General features: G+C 37.1%; 1 protein-coding gene across 1 annotated transcript in view; it reads left to right on the forward strand.

Moving 5' to 3' along the window:
* LOC126782809 (uncharacterized ATP-dependent helicase C29A10.10c-like) overlaps positions 1 to 21,480 on the forward strand; it is a 72,728-nt gene that overhangs the window by 38,151 nt on the left and 13,097 nt on the right. The gene's annotated exons all lie outside the window — the stretch shown is intronic.

A 21,480-nucleotide genomic window follows, 5' to 3' on the forward strand; every position in this document is an offset into this window, starting at 1 on the left:
CAATTCGCAGCTACATACATGTTTAATTTTAAACACATAGTAAAGCTAGCTAATATATATTGTGTTTATGATTAATCATGTACTCTTTTAATTAATTTAGTTTGAAACTGTGTCTTGGATACTAATGGCCTGCAAAAATTTGCAGCTACTTGGCTGGTGGTGTTTTAATCTTGTGTTTCATTGTAATATCATATTATGGAACGAAAAAATTAAATACAATGATATATTTATGGAGAATTTTACTAAAGTGGAAAAGAAAAAGAAAACACACTTTATTTTTTCTCATTGAAGGAAAAATAGGTATTGCATGAAACCAGATGGAATAAGTCATCAAAGCTCACCATTGTGCAGCCTCAAGTGTTCAACAATTTGGGGTTGTACCTCCTCATTTTTGCATAATTAATAGCAAATACAGAGTGCGAAGGTGATAGGAGCACTTTCTGCGACATTTTAAACATGTTTTTACCTCAATTTGTACGAAACTTATTCCATACACGGCCCGTGCATATGGGCGGGGCATCTAGACCGTGTATTTTGACACGTCAATTGTTTTGTAGAGATCGGCTAACGTGGGCTTTAATTAGCGCGTGGCGAGTGGGGTGAAATTCTCCATACCCTCAACATCAAACACCTCCATCATCTTCCTTAATTCGTCGGTGCTAATCACCTTCATATCCTTCCATGGTTTCCGGTTATTCCACTTCACAAAATCGGGCACCATAACGGCCTAAATTGCTGAAGAACAGAGTTGTCGACGTCAAGTCCGTGCTCCATGCCGACGGGGACGACAGAGACGAAGTCAAAGGGAGCAAGTGGAGGGTGAGGTCGAATCATAAAGCACCGCTTTCTCCATCTCGGCAACGAGTGGCGGAGTGGCGAGGATTAGGGAGAGTGGCAGGGATTACGAAAAGGGACTTGAGGATGTAGGTTTCGATGGGTGATTTGGGTGGGAATATTCAAAGGAGGAAGATGAGAAGAATTGTAGATGAGGAGGAACATGAGATAGAGGCCATGATGCAGACCCTCAGTCCCTCTTTCTGGAATCGAAGATGAGGGAAGGGAAAAGTGATGAGATGGTTCTAATTATATGGTTATTTAGTTTTGGATGGTAGGTTGTTCGGCCTGGAGTGGGTCGGGTATCGGGTTCAGCATCAGGGTTTTTTTTTATTTTAGGGTTTGAGCTTTAGTTTAGGGTTTTGTTTATAAAATTTAACCCAACTACTTTATAATTTTCTTTTATTGATGTTAGCAATTTGATTTAAATATAAATTTTTTGGATAAATTTTTAGAACAATTGTTTGCAGACAAAAAGGTTTCCATGTGTCACTATGATGCCCACATAAATTGTTTTTAAATGATTTCAATTAATCTCACCCAAAAAAAATATTTATAAATAGTTTCGATGTTTAAAAAACTCATCTAAGATTACTACACTCTCAAAATAATTTTCTTTATTCACCCATTAAAAAATATTTAGAATTTTATTTTCGGGTGGAACAGCTACTCTTACATAGGTTGGATGATAAAGAGGGTTTAAATCTTCAAGGTCTTAAACAGTTTTGGTAGCCTTTAAAAATTCGTAATATATATATGCTTCAGGTGCCCAGAAAATGTTCTGAAAATTCCCACACACTCATGATGCCATGTACTTTAGAATAATGTCTATCTATCATACATTTTTTTTATTTGTGGCGTGAATCCTTGTAGTGGGTGTTTAGGTTATATAGAGTTGACTTATAGTCAAATGACGATGAGAACATGTGAATTTCATACAACGAACGTCTTATGCCTTGCATAAGACATCAAACGCTGTAGCCAATTATGCCTTGCATAGGACATCAAACGGTGTGATTAGACAAATTATTTTCTTTTTCACACATTGGTGTTAGGTTGTCTAATTATTCATATACCCATTGAAAAAAGTTCAACAATATTAGTAAGGAGACAATAATTTTATTTGATCATATATAAAATTTGATATTATTGAATAAAAAGTACAAAATAAAAAATAATAAATTTGACGTTACTAATGTACCAACGAGATATCTTGTGAACATACTAACACGGTCTACCCTCGTCTCAATACTGGTCAAACCTAGGCCTCATCATTTAGCCCGTGGATCCGAAAAGCCCGCGGAGACCCGCAAACCCGATGGGCTTTTACCTGGCTCGGCCCGCGAGAAAGCCTACCAAAATCGGTTTCCGTGTGTAGAGAGTCGAGCTTAATTTAGAGGTGTGAAAGCTGGCCCAACCCGCCAAAAGCCCGCAAGGCTCGACCCGTAATAGCTCGGCAAATAAAAATATATTATACATACATGTTCTATTATTTTAGAATAAAACTATGAAGGAAACTTATGAAACAACTATATGAAGGAAACTTCTCGGGATCGATCGACAGTAGCCGATATGATCGGTATATATATTTAGTGACCATGTAAAAGTTTCATCCAATTCGGACCTCGTCTGATGGTCGAAATTTCCGGTAAACCGAAAACAACACTAATATGCTCTAAGGGAGGATTCATTACCAAGATGCGAACACTGGAAGCCATTTGCATATCTAAAATCACTTTATTTTTGTCACCGATCATGCGTGGTCAAACCGAGTAAACCCATTTGGTGAAGCCCCGGTCAATGAGGTTTTAATATGTCAAAATGCCTCTTTTTTTGTTAACCGTAACTACGAATAGTCAAACCATATTCAAAATGGATGAAATTTTTACGGGATCCCTAAATATATATATTGATAACATCTACTGGTGTCGATCGACAATATTTCGAACTGGAATTGTCGATCGCCGAATTATCCACTAATGCATCATAACCTTTATATTAAGTTTAGAATAAAACTATTCGCATTATGAGCAACTATATGAAGCAAACTTATCGGGATTAATCGACACCAGCCGATGTGATTGGTATATATATCTAGTGACCATGTAAAAATTTCATCCAATTCAGATCTCGTTTGACTGTCACAATTTCCAGTAAACCAAAAACACCATTAATATGCCCTAAGGGAAGACCAATTACCAAGATGCGAACACCGAAACCCGTTTGCATATTTGAAATCACTTAATTTTTGTCACCGATCGTGCGCAGTTGTACTAAAGAAACCCATTTGGCAAAGCCCAAGTCAATGAGGGTTTTAATATGTCAAAACAGCTCTTTTTGAGTTGACCGTAGGTACAGACGGTCAAATCATGTCTAAAACAGACGAAAATTTTACGGGTTCCCTAAATATATATACCGATCACATCTGCTAGTGTCGATCGACCATATTTCGAACTGGATTTGTCGATCACCAAAGTGTCAACTAATGTATCATAACCTTTTGGATTTATAATAAAACTATCGCATTATGAAGCGATTATATGAAGGAAACTTCTCGGGATCGATCGACACCATCCAATGTGATCGGTATATATATATAGTTATCTTATAAAATTTCATCCAATTCGGAACTCGTTTGACCGTCGAAATTTCTAGTAAACCAAAAACACCACTAATATGCCATAAGGGAAGACCCATTACCAAAATGTGAACACCGAAAGCCGTTTGCATATCTAAAATCACATAATTTTTGTAATCGATCATGCGCGGTCGTAACAAGGAAACTCATTTGGCTAAACCCCGATCAATGGGGGTTTTAATATGTCAAAACGTATTTTTTTTGTTGACCGTAGATACGAACGGTCAAAGCATGTCCAAAACAGATGAAATTTTTCCGGGTTCCCTAAATATATATACCGATCACATCTGCTGGTGTCGATCGACCATATATCAAACATGATTTGTCGATCGCCGAAGTGTCAACTAATGTATCATAACCTTTATATTGGGTTTATAATAAAACTATCGCATTATGAAGCGAATATATGAAGGAAACTTCACGGGATCGATTGACACCATCTGATGTGATCGGTATATATATTTAGTGATCTTATAAAATTTTCATCCAATTCGGACCTCGTTTGACCATCGAAATTTCTAGTAAACCAAAAACACCACTAATATGCCCTAAGGGATGACCCATTACCAAAATGTGAACACCGAAAGCCGTTTTCATATCTGAAATCACATAATTTTTGTAACCGATCATGCGCGGTCGCATCAAGGAAACTCATTTGGCAAAACCCTGGTCAATGGGGGTTTTAATATGTCAAAACACATTTTTTTGTTGACCGTAGATACGAACGGTCAAACCATGTCCAAAATGGATGAAATTTTTACGGGTTCCCTAAATATATATACCGATCACATCTGCTGGTGCCGATCGACCATATTTCAAACTGGAGTTGTCGATCGCCGAAGTGCAACTAATGTATTATAACATTTATATTAGGTTTATAATAAAACTATTACATTATGAAGCGAGTATACAAAAAAAACTTCTCGGGATCGATCGACACCATCCGATGTGATCGGTATATATATTTAGTGATCTTATAAAAATTTCATCTAATTCGGATCTCGTTTGAACGTCGGAATTTCTGGTAAACAAAAAACACCACTAATATGCCCTAAGGGATGACCCATTACCAAGATGCGAATGCCGAAAGCTATTGACATATTTGAAATCACCTATTTTTTGTCACCGATCCTACGTGGTCGCAACGAGGAAACCTATTTGGCAAATCCCCTGTAACTGAGGTTTTATTATGTCAAAACGCCTTTTTTGTTGTTGACCGTAGGTTCGGATGGTTAAACCATGTTCAAAACGGACGAAAATTTTACATGGTCTCTAAATATTTATATCAATCACATCTACTAGTGTCGATTGACAATATTTCGAAACTAGAATTTATTTATAACTTTTGGTAGAATGTTTTCTAATAATTCTTTTATTATTCTAAACCCTTAAATAAGAGTGTTATGTTTTTTTTTCTAATACAACCCCGCAAGACTCGGTCCGTAAAAACCAGCAAGGCCCGCTATAGATGGGCGGGCTTGGATCTTTATATTTGTGAAAATATCCGTCCCGGCCTGATACGTCACTTATTTAAATGTACTAAGACCCGGCCCGTTGACGAGCCCTAGTCAAACCTGTCAACCACATATATCTTTCTACCTAAGGGCACTGGTATGGCGCGGAGGTAAAAATTACAATTTTTTTTTAATGGATGGATTGAGCTAATTATTGGATGTAAAATAATTTTTGGTGATTTTTACGGACGTCGTCAAAGCTATTGACGAATAATTTTTATATGGTCAGAAATAATTGAATTATTTGCAAACTGCATATTGTGCCATGTGGCCGTCATTGTGGCACGTGGGAAACTTTATTTACATACGAATAGGAAAAACCACATATTGTGCAACATGGCGAACTCTCTACCTACGAATTTTAAACTTTATCCAGAAATTTAAATTAAATTACTAAACATCACTAATAGAAAATTAAAACGAATTAATGCAACTATTCACAAACAATACTCTAAATTTAAACTCTAAATCCGATACCCGAGCCACAACCCATGCCCACGACCCGAGTCAAGACCTTATCTCATTTTTGTCCAAACCAAATAAAAGAAATATTCTCATTTTCTTAAGCTTCCCTCTTTCTAGAAACGAGGTCTGCAACTTTTGCATCTCCCTGCCATGGGTAACATAATCATGGGCTCATAGCCTCTATCTCCTCCTCCTTCTTAGGCGGCTAAAGCGATTTCTGAGTAGTTCCCCCTCTGAATCTCCATCCCCACCCAAATCACTCACCAAAACCCACATCCTACAATCCCTCAAGTCCCTTTTCGTAATCGCAGCCACTCTCCATCATCCTCACCCCGCCGCTACCCGCCGTTGATATGGATAAGGCGGTGCTCTACGAATTCGACCTCACCCCCTTGCTCTGCATATGACTTCATCGTCATCGACATGGAGCACGCCGCTGGCGGCAGCTATGGTTTTCAGCAGGTTTACGCCGATTTGGTGCCCAATTTTGTGAGTTGGAATAACTGGAAATCATGGAATGATATGAAGGAAATTAGCACCGAGGAATTGAGGAAGATGATGAGGTGTCTAATATGGAGGGTATGAAGGAAATCTTCACACCCACGCCCCCACGCGCCACCCAAAGCCCATGTTAGCCGATTTCTAAAAAAAATTGACATGTCAAGATGCACGGTCTGGATGCCCCGCCCATATGCATAGGCCGTGTATGGAATAAGCTCTCTAATTTGTATTTTGCTTAGCCCTTATTGTTGTACTATTGAGTCACTGAGTTGTAGTAAGAGTCTTGGGCGATATTGGATGCATTTTTGTGTTTACATGAGTTAAAAACGCATAATTGGTCTAGAGTCCTAGTTTGAGTATGAATCTTTGTAGGATTAGGAAACCTAGTTGGATTAGGAGTCTTCATCTTTCTACGTTTTGGTTGCATTGGCGATATTTTGAGAGTCCTTCTTGCACTAGGAATCCTTATTAGGTTTCGAAACTAATTATCTCTTACTTATGATTTTTTTCTTATTTTCAGATTGGATTTAAGAGATAATACTAGAGGAAAACAAGGAGAAGTCATGCACATGGAGTCCTATCATCAACAAGTCATGCAACAATTAAATAGAAGAGATAATTAAAGAAAAGAGATGGAGCCAAGTCATGCAACAATTAAATAGAAGATGATCATTAAAGGAATAAAACATGACATGATTTAGGTAATAAAATATGACATGATTTAGGGAATAAAGCATGGCATGATTTAGGTAGATAAAGTATGACATTATTATAGGAAGAAAGAGGCAAGTTCAAACCCTCCTTCTTTCCTCTATATATACATGGCTTCACCTCTCAAATATGATTACTTCTCCTTTGCATTCAAAAGCCAAAACTCTAGCAAAATACTACCTCAAACATTCTTCACCAAAAACAGCAAGTCGTTCTCCCCCCTATACAAATTCCATCTCCACCGAAATCACCATTGAAGACACACCTCCAAGGTTCCTACAACGTGTGATTCTCGCAACTCATCTCCATGGCTTTGTTAGTTTTTGATTTTCTATAATACTTTGTCTATGGAGATTGTAGTATGATGTTTGTGTGAGATTATTGTTTTGTATTAAGAATCAAAATTTTCAGATTGTTTTATTAGATTTTTGGTTTTTGCCGAATTGATGGTTTCCTATAATTATTGAGTTTGTATTTCTATTGTTGTGTTCTAATCATCTTTCTCATACTTTTAGATAATTTTCAGATATGTGCATATGAATTTAGTGCTTGGATGCAGTCCCTAAGATTGTGTTTGAGTGCTAGATTTATCAACCACACACAAATCGAATCATGCCCTAAGTAGGTTCGATTTGTGTTGATTAAAAGTGGTAAAAATTCTGGAAATTTACATGTGAAACTATAGTGGGTGACGCCATACATGAAACATGTCTCCAACAAAGATTTGGTGCTTAAATGTAATCTTGTTTGATTTCTACTCTAAGTGTTATTTAATTCGATTGCATGCAAATTTAGATTAGACCCTAAGTCGATCTAAATGTTAATTGAAATCTTGCATGATTAGATGATCCCCTAAGTCTCTAATTGTATTAGTGTCTAAAAAATATGTAATTGGTCGAATTAGAATGCATGATAAGTTCGAACTTGTAATTATGTGGTGTAATGGTAAATTTGGTTTAAGTTTGTTAAAAAGAAGTCGATCATGTAAATAGTAATTTAGGTTTTATTTTAGTAGTTAATAATCAATCTCAAACCCCCCATTATTTGTTAACTCTAAATATTTAGAGTTCCCTTCAATTCTCCGGACTGAACGATCCCTACTTATTCTATACTAACGATGATGTTTTACAGGGTTTATTATAGACATTTTAATTAACGACCTATCAGAAGGATAAGTAGTATATACGTAAACATCTAATTATAACGTTAAAAGAAGCGAAGGCGCCGCTAGGGTTTTTCCTCTCTAGCTCTGCCTTCTGCTTAGCATCTCTGCTGTCAACCATGTCGGAGGGTTTCAACACTCAATTTGCTGCCACTCTCACCATTAAGGAGAAAGGCAAGGTGGCCTCTACAGGGGCTGTTGGCGACACTGCGATCTCACAACAACCTTTCACCATGGGATGTTTGCTTGTTGTGAAGAAGAAGACGACTTCGAAAGTGGTGATTGGATGTCCGTTTGGGGATACAAGCATCGTCTCCATATGCGTGCACAAGGTGATTGATATGTGATGAAGTTCATGGATGTGGTTGAGAGGGATTATGTGGTTGCTAATGGTCTTTGGTAAGGGTTTTGTAATATCCCACATCGGCCAATGGAGAGGGAATGATGTGTCTTATATGTACATGCATAGCTCCATCTAACATGATGCCTTTTGGGGGCTCAATAGCTTCGGAGGGGATATGAACTCTGAAGTTAAGCTTGCTCGGGCTTGAGCAATCCATGATGCGTGACCCACTTGGAAGTTGCTCGTGAGCTCCCAGAAACAAAACCGTGAGAGCTATGCCTAAAGCGGACAATATCGTGTTACGGCAGAGCGGTCCCAAGATGTGACAATTTGGTATCAGAGCCACTCTCTCGTATGGTGCGAGTGTGCCGACGAGGACGTTGAACTCTTAAGGAGGGTGGATTGTAATATCCCATATCGGCCAACAGAGAGGGGTGATGTGCCTTATATGTACATGCCCACCTCCATCTAACACGAGACCTTTTGGGGGCTCAATGGCTTCGGAAGAGATAGGAACTCCGAATTTAAGCTTGCTCGGGCTAAAGCAATCCCAGGATGGGTGGGAAGTTGCTTGTGAGCTCCCAGAAATAAAACTGTGAGGGCTATGCCCAAAGCGGACAATATCGTGTTACGGCGGAGCGGTCCCGGGATGTGACATGTTTAGTTACTTTAGGCCGATTGCAGAGATTCAGCATTGAGATGTTGGTTTCCTCAAACTCTTAATTATCGTTGCTTCCGCCTACAGATTCAGAGTTTGTTTATGTTGTTTCGTACTTTACATTTTCTATTATATGAAAATTCGTCATTTTTTTTTCAAAATAGTATATACGTACTGTACTTCGACCAACATTGAAATTAGCCTAACCCATCAGTAATGAACCAAAGCCCAAGATAAGTGGGCTCAGCCCTATCTCCATCAATTGCAATGATCATTACCAATTTACCATTGTCAATTTCCATTATGATCCCCCTTAATTATATAATATTGTCACCTAATTTGATTGCAAAATATTGCACACAACACACCTATAGCAATTATCATTTTTCTCATGCATCCAATTTACTATCTAACATTTGTTGAGTGTGGGAATTCACGCTATATTGTTTACAAATGATAAATTTGTCCGAAATTGTTGAATGAGGGCAAATGTAGGATTGTAGAAGACAATATCGAGGGTAAAATCGTCCGCTACAGGTCAAATTTCTGTCTCTCCCCCTGCATCGCTTGGTTCCTTCTATATTTTGATTTTTTCCCCTTTTTATATATATTTTTTCTTTTTGGGTAAGCTTTATTTTCTGGGTTTTTTTTTGCAAGAATTTCTTCAATTTCGCTTTGTATTACTGAATTTGGAGTTGTCATCATTAGCAAGAATAAAGAAGGTGGTTATGGGTTATTGGGAATTCAGTCAATGGTTTGAGCCCTATTTTGTCTCTCCTCTTGATCATTGTCACAACTCCAAATTTCGAATAATAATATTTTAAAATTTAAGGTCTGATAAACTCTACAATAATTCCGAAATACTTAAGAGTTATTACAAATAATCAAATTTCAAGATCTGAGTTCGAATGTTCAACTCATACAACTCAAATTACATTGCCAAATTTTACAACTTGAAACCAAAGGAAATGGAAAGTTCACTTTAACTTGCTAGAACTATGTGGAAACTACTAAAGCCATGGTGTCACCCTCTAGCAATCACAATGCCGCTAGTACCTCAACCCCACTATCTTTCACTTGCAAGGTCAACTACTACACCAAACCCGATAAGCTCTAAAAGTTCGTATGAGTAAACCGAAAACTAAATGACATCAAACACTAGATAAGTTCTCTTCTAAACATGACTAAGAAAACAACTTCTCCAAATATACTACGACCACTTCCACACTAGTATAACGGAGGAGACTCTCTCCTCTTAAAATACGTAGACATGCGTTCAGGAAATACTCGACAACTCATAGGCAAGTAGGAGGTATCACTTCCGAAACACACTCGGCGTAATGATCAACATCATTACCCATAACACATAGGCAATCAGACTAAAGCTGTATTCATACCCACTCACCCGACCAAGGTGTGAGTCATTTATGCCTAAAGATCCCCTTCGCCACATATGAGGGATCAAAAGTCTCTTTCACCACTTAGGAGAGACCATAAACCATTCCACAACATAGATCTCATTCTGCCACTAAGGAGAGATCTCACTTACACCTACCATGTTGGTTACCAAACCAAAGTTTTCACCTAGTCACAAAACTAACACAAGCAACAATAATTTCACACTACGATTCATAGATTACTACTAACAAGATAATTGTCGATTTATAAACAAGTCACCTCCAACATGCAAGTACTACAAGTCCATATAACAACTCCATAGTCATATCACCATTATACATGTATAATTTTTATGAACAAGTACATATGTATCCACTTGGCTTACCAACACTAATTTTCCTTTATATGAGAAACATAAGAGTAATTTTTATAAAGAAACTCATGTTACTTACCTATGAACCGTTGACAATCAAGTTCAAAATCAAAATGCATTTTCTCAAATAATTCCTCATTAATTAAGGCAACAAGGAAAACATGTTTCATAAAGGGTTTTATTCACCCTTCCAAATCACTAGCATCACATATCTCACAACTCTACCACAATGATACATGAACAAGGCACAATATAACATAGCCACATATATATATATATATATATATATTATTACCATTAATACACACATATAAGTAAACTATGTTATATCAAAATTTGCATCAAGTGACGTTTACTCACCTCTAATTCCCATTACGCCAACAATATCACCAAAGTAAGTACAAAGCTCCCAATTCACACACCTAAATAACACAATTTTAACTTGATAAATAACCAAAACAATTTGTCACTACTTACTATGACACTCCACCCTTAAATTGCCAAGAGGCAAACTCTTTCCATGACCTACCGAGGTTATCGACGAACCATATTAACCTCTTTCGACTAGTACACTGAGAAATCAATCCAAAACTCTATAAGTAACTCAATATAATCATTTTTACACCAGCATTAACCAACACAATCAAATTAATTCAAACATATGCAAATAATATATGTACTTGCTCGTATCAACAAGCACGACTTAATGGAGTAATCCCTTACTCCATGCACTACTGGACGCGCAGCTACCCAAAACCTCCTCAAAACATCATGCCCCAAACACGAAACTTATATATCATGAAGAGTTAGAAAACTTTTATACCAGGAGCTAAACCCGAAATAGCCGGGAAGTGGCTGGAAATCGACCATGACACCGACGGTGGTCTTGAGTTTCAAACAACTTGTTGCAGGTCGTATCGAGACTTAAGATGGCTGAATGATACCCAGAGGAGAGGTATAGACCGGAAAGAGGAGACTTGACCTCCAAATCCGCCGGATGCAGACGCAGCACCATCGTCAACGGTGGCTTGGCCTTGCAGGTGTCACAGTCACTTACACTGTGGTTGAAGTCGCGCAGAACATAGCTTAGTCAAAGGAGACGTTGAGGTGCTCCTAACACGACCAATTTTGAGCCCTATGGTGGCCGAAAAAAGAGAGAGATGCCGGTGACACCACACAGCTTCACAACGTTGGAACGACAACTAGGCAGTGAGGGGCGGTGCACCACCACCCCAGACATGAAGAGGGTGGTCGTGCGGTTCCAATGAGACTGGTGGCGGCCAGATTGGTGGCCGGATGGTGGAGCACTATGACAGAGTAGAAACGGTGAAATGGAGAGAGAAAGTGGGGGGGGGGGACAGAGAGAAAAAAGAAGGCGGCCTCTATTTGAATTTTCTGATTTTTGCTTTAGAGTTCCATATTTTCTACCCCTATTTTTACTCCTTCCAAAAAAGCCCCTCTATTCGGAATTGATTCGACTTCAACAACGACTAAATTGAAAGTGTAGAATGTGATTTTACTCAAATCACCATTTAATAATTTCAGAGAAATTACAATAAATGCGAATTGAAAATTCGGGGTTATTACAGTTATGGCTTTTCTCAAGAAATAGGGGATGCGCCATGTGATTTGATTCAATTTACATGTTTCAGGACTGAAGAATTGGAAGAAATCTCTGCCCAGTTCTCAAAAGCCCTATGTATCAATAGTGAACCGATGGCTTGATTAGTCATGTTCTTATGTTTTTGTTGACGGATGACTCTGTGAGTACAAAACTTTTATATCTCTGAAAACATAGTTGAAATTTAACTGGTATGAATGTGTTTATTCTGAAGGTCATTGATCTGGAGGAAGCATTGATGGGAGTATATAATTATGCACCTTGATCAAAATCAATATGAACATGCGACGATCTAAAGGTTAGCCTCTTGAAGTGTTTATTTTGTAATCAATACATGCCAAACCTTCTACCAAAGTTAACCATTTATGCAATTTCACAAGGGCTGCCCCTTTGTGGATAATTACGTATGCATATACTTCATAGAGCAACAAAACAATGAGAAATTGGTTATATTCAATAACTTTATCTAATGAAGATGAATTATATTTGTTAGTGTATACATTTTAATTATAATGATAATGATACACGCCGAAAATTATTGGTTAATGGCTAACCTCTATTATGAACCTAAATATGCAGCATTTGTTTCTATAGCTTGAGAGGAAACAATTGTGTCTATCTGATAGCTGCATATGTCTCACAAAACAATTGTATTATCAGTTTCATATCTTTTTATCTTCTTATAAGTTTTCCCTTTTTATAGTATACTAGCCCTCGTGCTCGTGCGATGCACGTATTTTGATCGCAGGTTTGTAGAATTTAATTTGAAGTGTATTCTTGATTCTTGAAAAATCCATCATTTGTAACGACTGTAAAAGTTGACTTTTCGATGCGTAAGTTTTTTAGAGAAAACTTCTTTCACGAAAATTGTAGGGCTTGTCGATACAAATTCGTGGACACGCGGCACACTTAAATCGGAGTTCGTACGAAAAAGTTACGAATCAAAAGAGCATTTAGGTTTTTTTGGAAAATAGTATAAGTAGGGGGTGAAAATGGAAAAATGGGAGAAAATCAGAAAAGAGTTGGGTCGGGTACTGTTCACCCGAAAACCCAGCCGAATCTTCTCTCCCGGCGATCTCCGCCGTCCGGCGACGCCACGGTGCGGGGTACCCATCAAAATGACCAGAACGACGTCGCCTTTCGTTCGAATTAGGCACCTAGCCGAGCCGACCACCGTGTACAGAGCTGTAACGACCGAAAGAGCCAGTCGCCGGAGCCGCCGTCTTCGGCCACCCTGGAGCTCGAGGCCACTTGCTTTCCACCTATTTCCTCTCTCTGGGTCCAATTTCAATCACCTAGAGGTTTGAATCGAGCTGCAAGATCGGGTTCCATGATTTGGGACGCCGTCGACATCTGCCGATTTCCGGCCACTTCCCGGCCAAACCAAGCTTTGATGCAGGTATGAAAGTTGTTTTCCTCGTCTTGATCTACAACTTTGATGTTGGAGTCGAGTGGTTTTGGAGTAGTTGCAGGTCGTGGCGCGTGAGGCCCACGCGCCACTGTGGCGGCGCATGTGAGAGTTTTTGGAGTAGTGAGTTGCTTCATTGAATAGCATGCATCGATACGAACTTATTGACATATTAATCGTTGAATTTGATTATCGTATGAGGTTGTTGATCTAGATTATCGTGGGTAGGAATGAAATAGTATTGTCGTAAGCATTGTGTTAATCTAAGGTTGGCTGCTATGTATTTGTATTGATTGATAATGGATATGGTGTTGTGTACTTGATGAATGATGGTTATGTTATTAGCTATGTGTGTCGGTTGTGTTGTGTTTGTGATACGAATCGAAATGGTTATGAGGTTTACGTTGTTATGGCGAATGTGGTAGGTTTGTGGTAAATGTGTAGGTTTTATGGTTTTAGTGCGTTAGAGTGTTTGGCTTGGTGAACTGTTGAACTATGAATGGCTTGATCCCTTCTAAAGGGTACGTAGGCAGCCCAACCAAGATTTGGGTGCAGCCACAATTATTTTAGATTAGATATTGGTTCGCTTGATATAAATTTGGATTTTAACGCGTAAATAGGTTAGTTCTGGGTCGGGTCGTTTCATTTATGTAATTTTGGTTCTTATGAATGATAGTTTTGGTAAAATATATTGGCGACACATTTGTATTTTACATAATTATCTTTCTGTTTATATGTAAAGGATAAAATTAAAGAAATGTAAAATTAGCAGTTCACGATTTAGTGAAGGTTTTGAGTGTTGGCTATAAAATTATCACAGTTTCCAGTTTTCATTTCATACTTCAGTCCACCATATTCATGTTTATGTTGGGATTTGCATTTTTCTTATGTCTTTGATTTTATCAAGAAATATAAAAGCATGAATAGATCCTTATAGAGATTGTTGTTTTCGACATCATATCATCTCTGTCCTTGCTTATTTTTGCCAAAGGGACATCATTATTCAAACTAGGTTTATATTTTAGAGGTTTTTGTTTTTTTGGTTAAAATTTTAGAAGTTTAGAATATCATGCTTTACTATTTTGTGTTGCAAATTTCTCATGCCATGATTAAAATTTATGTGTCATCTTTATTGGCACAAACTTGAAGGTCCTTTGTGTATTTCTGTAATGAAATGTCACATCCCATAAGGGATAATAACAGTATCAGGGTTAAAACTTTTGAATTAACAAGCGAACAAAATCCGTTTGAACACTCGCCAATTTGGAAACCTGTACAAATTTATTGCAAACAACAAATGAAGTTTACAAATGTAACTTGAAAATAGAAACTCAAATTACAACTTGACACTCTTGAAATAATTATGTGAGCTTTACAATATCTTTGAAAAAACGGAAGGTGATCAAATAGTTACCGGCCCAAAATGAACACAAAAATGGCAACCCATAAAAGAAGAAAAGGTGACAAACAAGAGTTATACACCTCGGAATTTACAACTCAAATAATACAAGAATCAGAAATGAGCTAATTAATAATGAATGAATTTAAACTTCTCGACTCGTGGAATGTGTACTCCTAAACTTCACGTGTCCTAAACCTTTGTTGGTTCCTAACTTGAATAGAAAAACTATAGTAGGGGTGAGCTCGAGCTATAAACTTCATGTTCCAGCCCACCTATGTGGTTTGAAAGTAAGGTAGACTAAGTTTTATGAAAACTTCAATAATTTAGATGTGAGCTCGAGCTATAAACCTCTTTATCACAAAAGGGATAAGTTATCTTTTAGGGAAAACATGCATACAATGCATCGATGGCCATCAATAAATCAACACCGAGGGGTTGCCGGATTACCGGGCCCCATACACTCTCAGTTCTACTCACTCACTCACTATACGTCTATCTTCAGGTTTTAGCATTTCTAAATCAATAATGCATTTCATTCCACATTTAAATATCACCCGAGGCATCAACAATGAATTTAATGGGCACGGAATACACAAAGGGTGTTAGCTCAACCTACCTAGATTAAAGTGCAGAATCCTCGCTACTATTCCAATTCTGAAATAACGTTGTTGCTGCTGCTCCAACTTTGTACGATGTTATTGCATCAACTTTGAATCCATTTATCAAATAATTAATACTAATTTCCGAGTATCGTAAATTGACTTGATTTAGTATTCCTACTTTGACCAGAAAAGACAAAGGTATACTTTATGTTGACCAAGTCTTTCTTGGGTTGACCATGAATTGACCATATTGTCCAATTATTGACTAAATCTCGAAAAACCCGAAAATAGTCTAACTTTAATATTCAAGCAATACTAAGCATACTTCAAAGGTATTAAAACTACTCAAAATCGTATCAACGACTGTAATATTTACCAACATATTTTTCTAAGTTAAGTGAGTTCTCGATTCTCGAGCCGGGTTAGAATCAGACTTAACATCTAAAGGTAACATAAATGTTACATTAATCGTCGTCGTTTAAAATACGCTAGGTTTTCACTAAGTTATCTTAGATAAAAGTAAAACTGGTAAGATCTTTTAACAAATAGTAAAAGAATAACTTAGGATAAAACTGTAAATAGTACAATCAAACAGTAACTTTCTACCAAGAGCACTTTAGTCATTCACAATGTAGTAAAACAGCGAAAAAGTTAAACTGTAATAGTAAAAACCCGAATTTTCACCTTATGCCTCCATTCATACTTCTGACCTCCAAAACCATCTCCAATCATCTCTAAATGTATGCAAAACTTCCAACAACTCCACAATAACACCAAAAGCTGAAATCGACAAAACAAGTTTTCTAGGACTGTGTTTCTACCATAGTGAGTTCCAAAACCAAAAATGGCGGAGCTAGTACTTCTGGGCCTTAATCCTTGGAAGTTGTTGTAGCCTCAGTGTGTCGCAAAAGCTCCCAACATTGCTCTGAAGTCTCCAAGTTTGTCTCACCAAATACGTAGTCAGAAGGGAGGCCACGAAAAAGTAGATTTAGGATTGATTGATAAAGAACACTTGGGGACGAAGATGATCAATTGGACTTACCAATTATGGTCTAAGAAGCTCTCAATTTCGCCAAGAAGAAAGGCGACGGTGATGGTGACGTAGTGACGCCATGACAGAAGACAAAGAAGCTTGGATTAGCTTCAATTTAAGAAATTGAAGAAGGAATCGAATCAAATATGAGGCTTAGAGGACTGGGCATACCAAATCTTGATCAAGGAAGCTCGCCGGAGCACAAAACCAAGCTGGAATCCATGGAGCTTCTCCGATTATTCTTCATTGCTTTACTTTGATTCGAAACTAAAATGTGGATGCTTAAGTGATCGATGGGCATCAATATGAAGAGGAAGGAGAGGGGAGTGTGATGGTGTGGTTGCATGTCGCCGGAGCACCGTGACGGCAGTGGCACAAGGCCGAGAAGGTGATGGTTCAGTGGGAGCTTTTCTGGGAAGAGAGAGAGAGGGTCACCGAGAGAGAGAGCTAAGGAAAACGAAGTGGGCTTGGTCCTTTGGCCCGGGTCATGGGTCAAAGGATTTGGCTTGTAAAAAAGCCTAGATAAAAACCCAAGCTGGAAATAAGTTTTCAGAAAAATATTTTTAAAACAAAATTTAAGAATTCGTAAAAACAAAATGGAGTTCGGAAAAATATTCTGACAATATTTCTAAACTTGTGGTGAGGTGTAGTTTAATACCAACATATTAAACAACGTTTTCGACATTTAATATGAATGCTGATAAATTAGTCATAATGTGTCGGTAATCAAGATTAGAAATCTCGGGTATTACATGAAATGGTCTATTTAAATAAAACTAGATTAGGCTGGCTATTGATGTATTGTATAGCCCTTGAGGTGATTGTGCCACTTTTAAGATAGTGTAATTTGGTCAAATTCCACTCTTGCTACTCACTTAAGGTTATTTTCGAACCATTTGAGTATATCATTTTCCCATCTGCCATACAAGGTAAACAAGCTATATGATCACTTATCACACCTGTGAAATTCAGTTACGAATATGTGGAGTATAAGTTCTTATGTTTCTATTATTTTCGCATGTGTTTTTGTTTATTTAATAGTGTGAAAATCTATATTTAGATTAGTTATAGCACATTCCTTCTCAAAGAAACTAATTAGGGAAAATAAAATGTCTTTTGTTGCAATAGTTGCTACCTAAAGCTTATAAAGTTATTAGATTATCGATTTTGTCTTTTTAATTGCTTACTTTTGGTTATAGGTGAGCGAGCAGCTGCCCGAATAAGAAAAAGATAGGTGGATCTTCATTTTTGAACCATATTTTGTATAATTTATGCATATTTTGAAACAATGATAGATCCATTTTTCCGTAGTTATTTTTCTGTGGTATTACAATTTTTTTGCATGAATTCTTATGTATTCTAAGTTATAACGTATGTTTGGTTATGTGGTTGAAATTTTCGTATATACAGACCTTTGACAATTTATGGTTTGAATATTATATTGTTGGGATTTTCATTTCAATGGTATCTGACCTTTCTTAGTTTAATCATATCAATACCTCACCTTTGTAAAATTTCAAAATGGCACATCACGTTTCAGTTTGAACTAAAGAGAGGTACATGAATTAACGGTTCCGTTAAAGTCAACATAATTATTTTTCTACATGTTAACAAACAAATTCATATTTAAGAACTAGCATTCACTATGGCAAAAAATTTCATCAGACGACCTCCTGTCTATGGTTACATAAACTTGGCGGGATCACTACTATCTTATCTAGGAAATATGTTGAAAAACCTATAGAAATAACCTAAAATACCTTAAATCCTTCATAAAACATAAATTTGCTAACCTAAAAGATGGTGTATTGGGCTCACAATATGAGTTTATTTATGTAAACATGTTTACAACCTAAAACTCAGAGCCTCAACTCTTGGGTAAACAGTTTAGCTGTTTAGTTACACATGATTAGAAATAAATTACAAACTTACTTGTAAATAGCACTCCACACCAAAATGATATTTTACACAATATTAAATACTCACACTTCACATTGTACTATACATTCACACTTTTTCACTCAATATACTAGAACATTAGTAGACTAGTTCTTCTTTTTGAAAAGCTCAAGTTCTTTAATTTAATTTTTTCCTCTCTTATCCTAACTCTACATTCCCAAAGAAGTTCCTCCTCCTTATATAGCACTCGGACTCCAAGCAGAAATCAAAACTCGCTTATGAAAATGGCTGATAGGGAATCTTATCACAATAACTTTACTTTTTGTAAAGTAAAGTTGGTTGTCTTCATGCGTTGGCAACCGCACCATAAAAACAAAAAGAAAAGTAATTTGTTTGGATGCTTCGTCAATTCCCTTCTTTTATATCATGTATGTGATACTATAATATTCTTCATCCGCACAATCATAATCAGCCAACGAGTGTTGGCCTATATTTCCATCTTCTTGCTCTGTGTCCACTTTTTACTCCTCATCTAGATCTGAGTCATAAGAAAAAAAATAAGCGATCTTATATCCTTTCTCTTTCTCCACTTTCTTTAGCCATGAGATGGTATCTAGAGTTCGATCTATTTCATTTCTCATGATAGCAGAAAAGAAATCACACGTATCTGGTGGAGGATGATTATCACATGTGACTATGATTTTTTTTCCCACTAGCCAAAAGAGTCGACTCATAATCTCTTCAAACCATATTTTTAATGCACATAATAGATATGGCTTTCATCCACGGGATGTTGTTGTTGGAATTACCATTTTTCCTTACATTTTTTGAATTCTTGATCGGACCTTGAATGATTCTCACATAGTGACATGGAGAGACATAGGTTTTGCATCCGTTCGACATTTCCCATTCTGGAGGAGTAGAAATAAATTTTAATCTCAGGATACATCCATCTGGACGTTTGTTCTTGACCACTTGAATTATAATTTTTGGAAAACCCTCCAAGTCCTCATTAGCCATAGTCCAAAGATTATGCACAAACCCATTTTCTGTGAGCCATAATTTATGCTTCTGCGAATGTTCTACCTGAACATCAATAAGATATCTCCAATAATATGGGTAAGAAACTATTGCTAATGTAGAAGGAAGCATTTTACCATGTCTGATTTTGTAGTGAAAATCCCACCAAACTAATTCCTTTAGGGTAGAAATAGTAACATGTGCGCCTTCAGGACTTTCTAAAAACTTCATCATCGTACTGCCTTCTTTTGAATTTTCTTTCTCCTTTTCTTTCTTTTTTGCATGGACTCCATACAATTCTTCTATTAGGGCATTGAGGCTTCTTAACAGATGTTCTTCATCTTCCTCGTAGAAAGCTTGTAGAACATTATCTATGATGATCTTGTGCTTAAAGGAATAGCCTTTTTGTTTTGAACACATGCTTTTTAAAATCTTTAAAGGATGGCCATGAACATTTTTCTTTTCGGTGACTTCCGTCATTTTTTCCCCTAAAAGGGGCAATTCTGTTTTTTGGCAAAGCAACAGTCATCAACGAACTTGTTATGCCTTAATTATTTGTTGTTGAAGATAGGCTTGCCGTTCTTTTGCCCTGACACCGATCAGTTGAGGTTGTATCTTTGGGATGTAACAAATACTCTTTACATAGTTTTTCTTCTTCATCAAGATCTTCAACTTTTCTCTCGGACTTTTGTTCCCATCCTTCTAGTTTTATTTTATCATAGGCTACAGATGGGGTTGATTATGTTGTTCTGCATGACACAATGAATTGGTAACCGGGTCAGTCATGTAAAGGTCCAATAGTCTGGTCTACACTTTTGTATCTGTTCCAAAGAGTATGTGATTCAAATCTCCTGCTCTTAGGTAGAGGTAGCAAATGGGCCCAAAAGACTGAGCCCGGCCGGTTAAAAATCAGTCCGGCCTGGCCCGAGCTCGTTATTGTAATGGGCCCGGCTCGCCCCGAGCCCGTTTTTTGCCCGGTACAGCCTGGACACGATAAATTCATGGGCCGGCCCATTAAACACATAATTTTATGTTATTTATATAAATATTTAAAAAAAATATCATTATTAGACTTGAATATTAGATTTTTTAAGTAAAATCTCTTGATTATTTTTTTAGCTTACAATATTTCACAAATATATATTATCAAAGTAGTGAAGAAAACGTCATTATTTTAACATACATAATGTTTTAGAAATAAAATTATGAAATATATTATAATATTTCATTTATTTTACTATTATAAATAATTATATAAAACAAATATTCTAAGTACATAATATTTTTTATTTTAATTGTGTCATATAATACTAATAGGCCCGACCCAACATGGGCTTGGGCCGTGGGCCGGGTCAGGCTTAATATTTATGCAAATGAGCTAGTCCGAGTCCGGCACGATAAATAAATGGGCCAGTCTGAGTACGGCACAGACACGGTTTTGACCTGTTTAAAATAAGCCGGGCCGCCCCGTTTGCCACCTCTACTCCTAGGGTTTCGTCATTCATCTCTATCTTCTCTTTTGAATATTGCCATTTCTTTGGTAAGAGCGTCGGACAAAAAGTTCTTGTTACCTTGAAATGCCTCAGCTCCTTTGATGCTCTTCATCTGCGCTAGCACCTTTTTATCCCTAGTGGAGTAGTTTAACTCTGCCAAATTAAACTTTCCAGATATAAATTTACAAATCTTTTCCTGATTTGTTCAGGGGTTGTTGCTAGGACTACTCTCGCCCAGTAATAATAATTTGCATTTGTCTACAAGATGATTAAGTCGCATTCTTCTGGTAGCTGTAAAAGGGCTAGGCTTCTGGTTAGCTCTTTGATATTTTTAACATTATTACTATCATGTTCTATAAAACACAATTTTTTCTTAGAACTAGTTTTTGCTGAGAATAAAGCAGT

This window comes from Argentina anserina, chromosome 2, assembly GCF_933775445.1.
Source record: "Argentina anserina chromosome 2, drPotAnse1.1, whole genome shotgun sequence".
NCBI classification, from domain to species: Eukaryota; Viridiplantae; Streptophyta; class Magnoliopsida; order Rosales; family Rosaceae; genus Argentina; species Argentina anserina.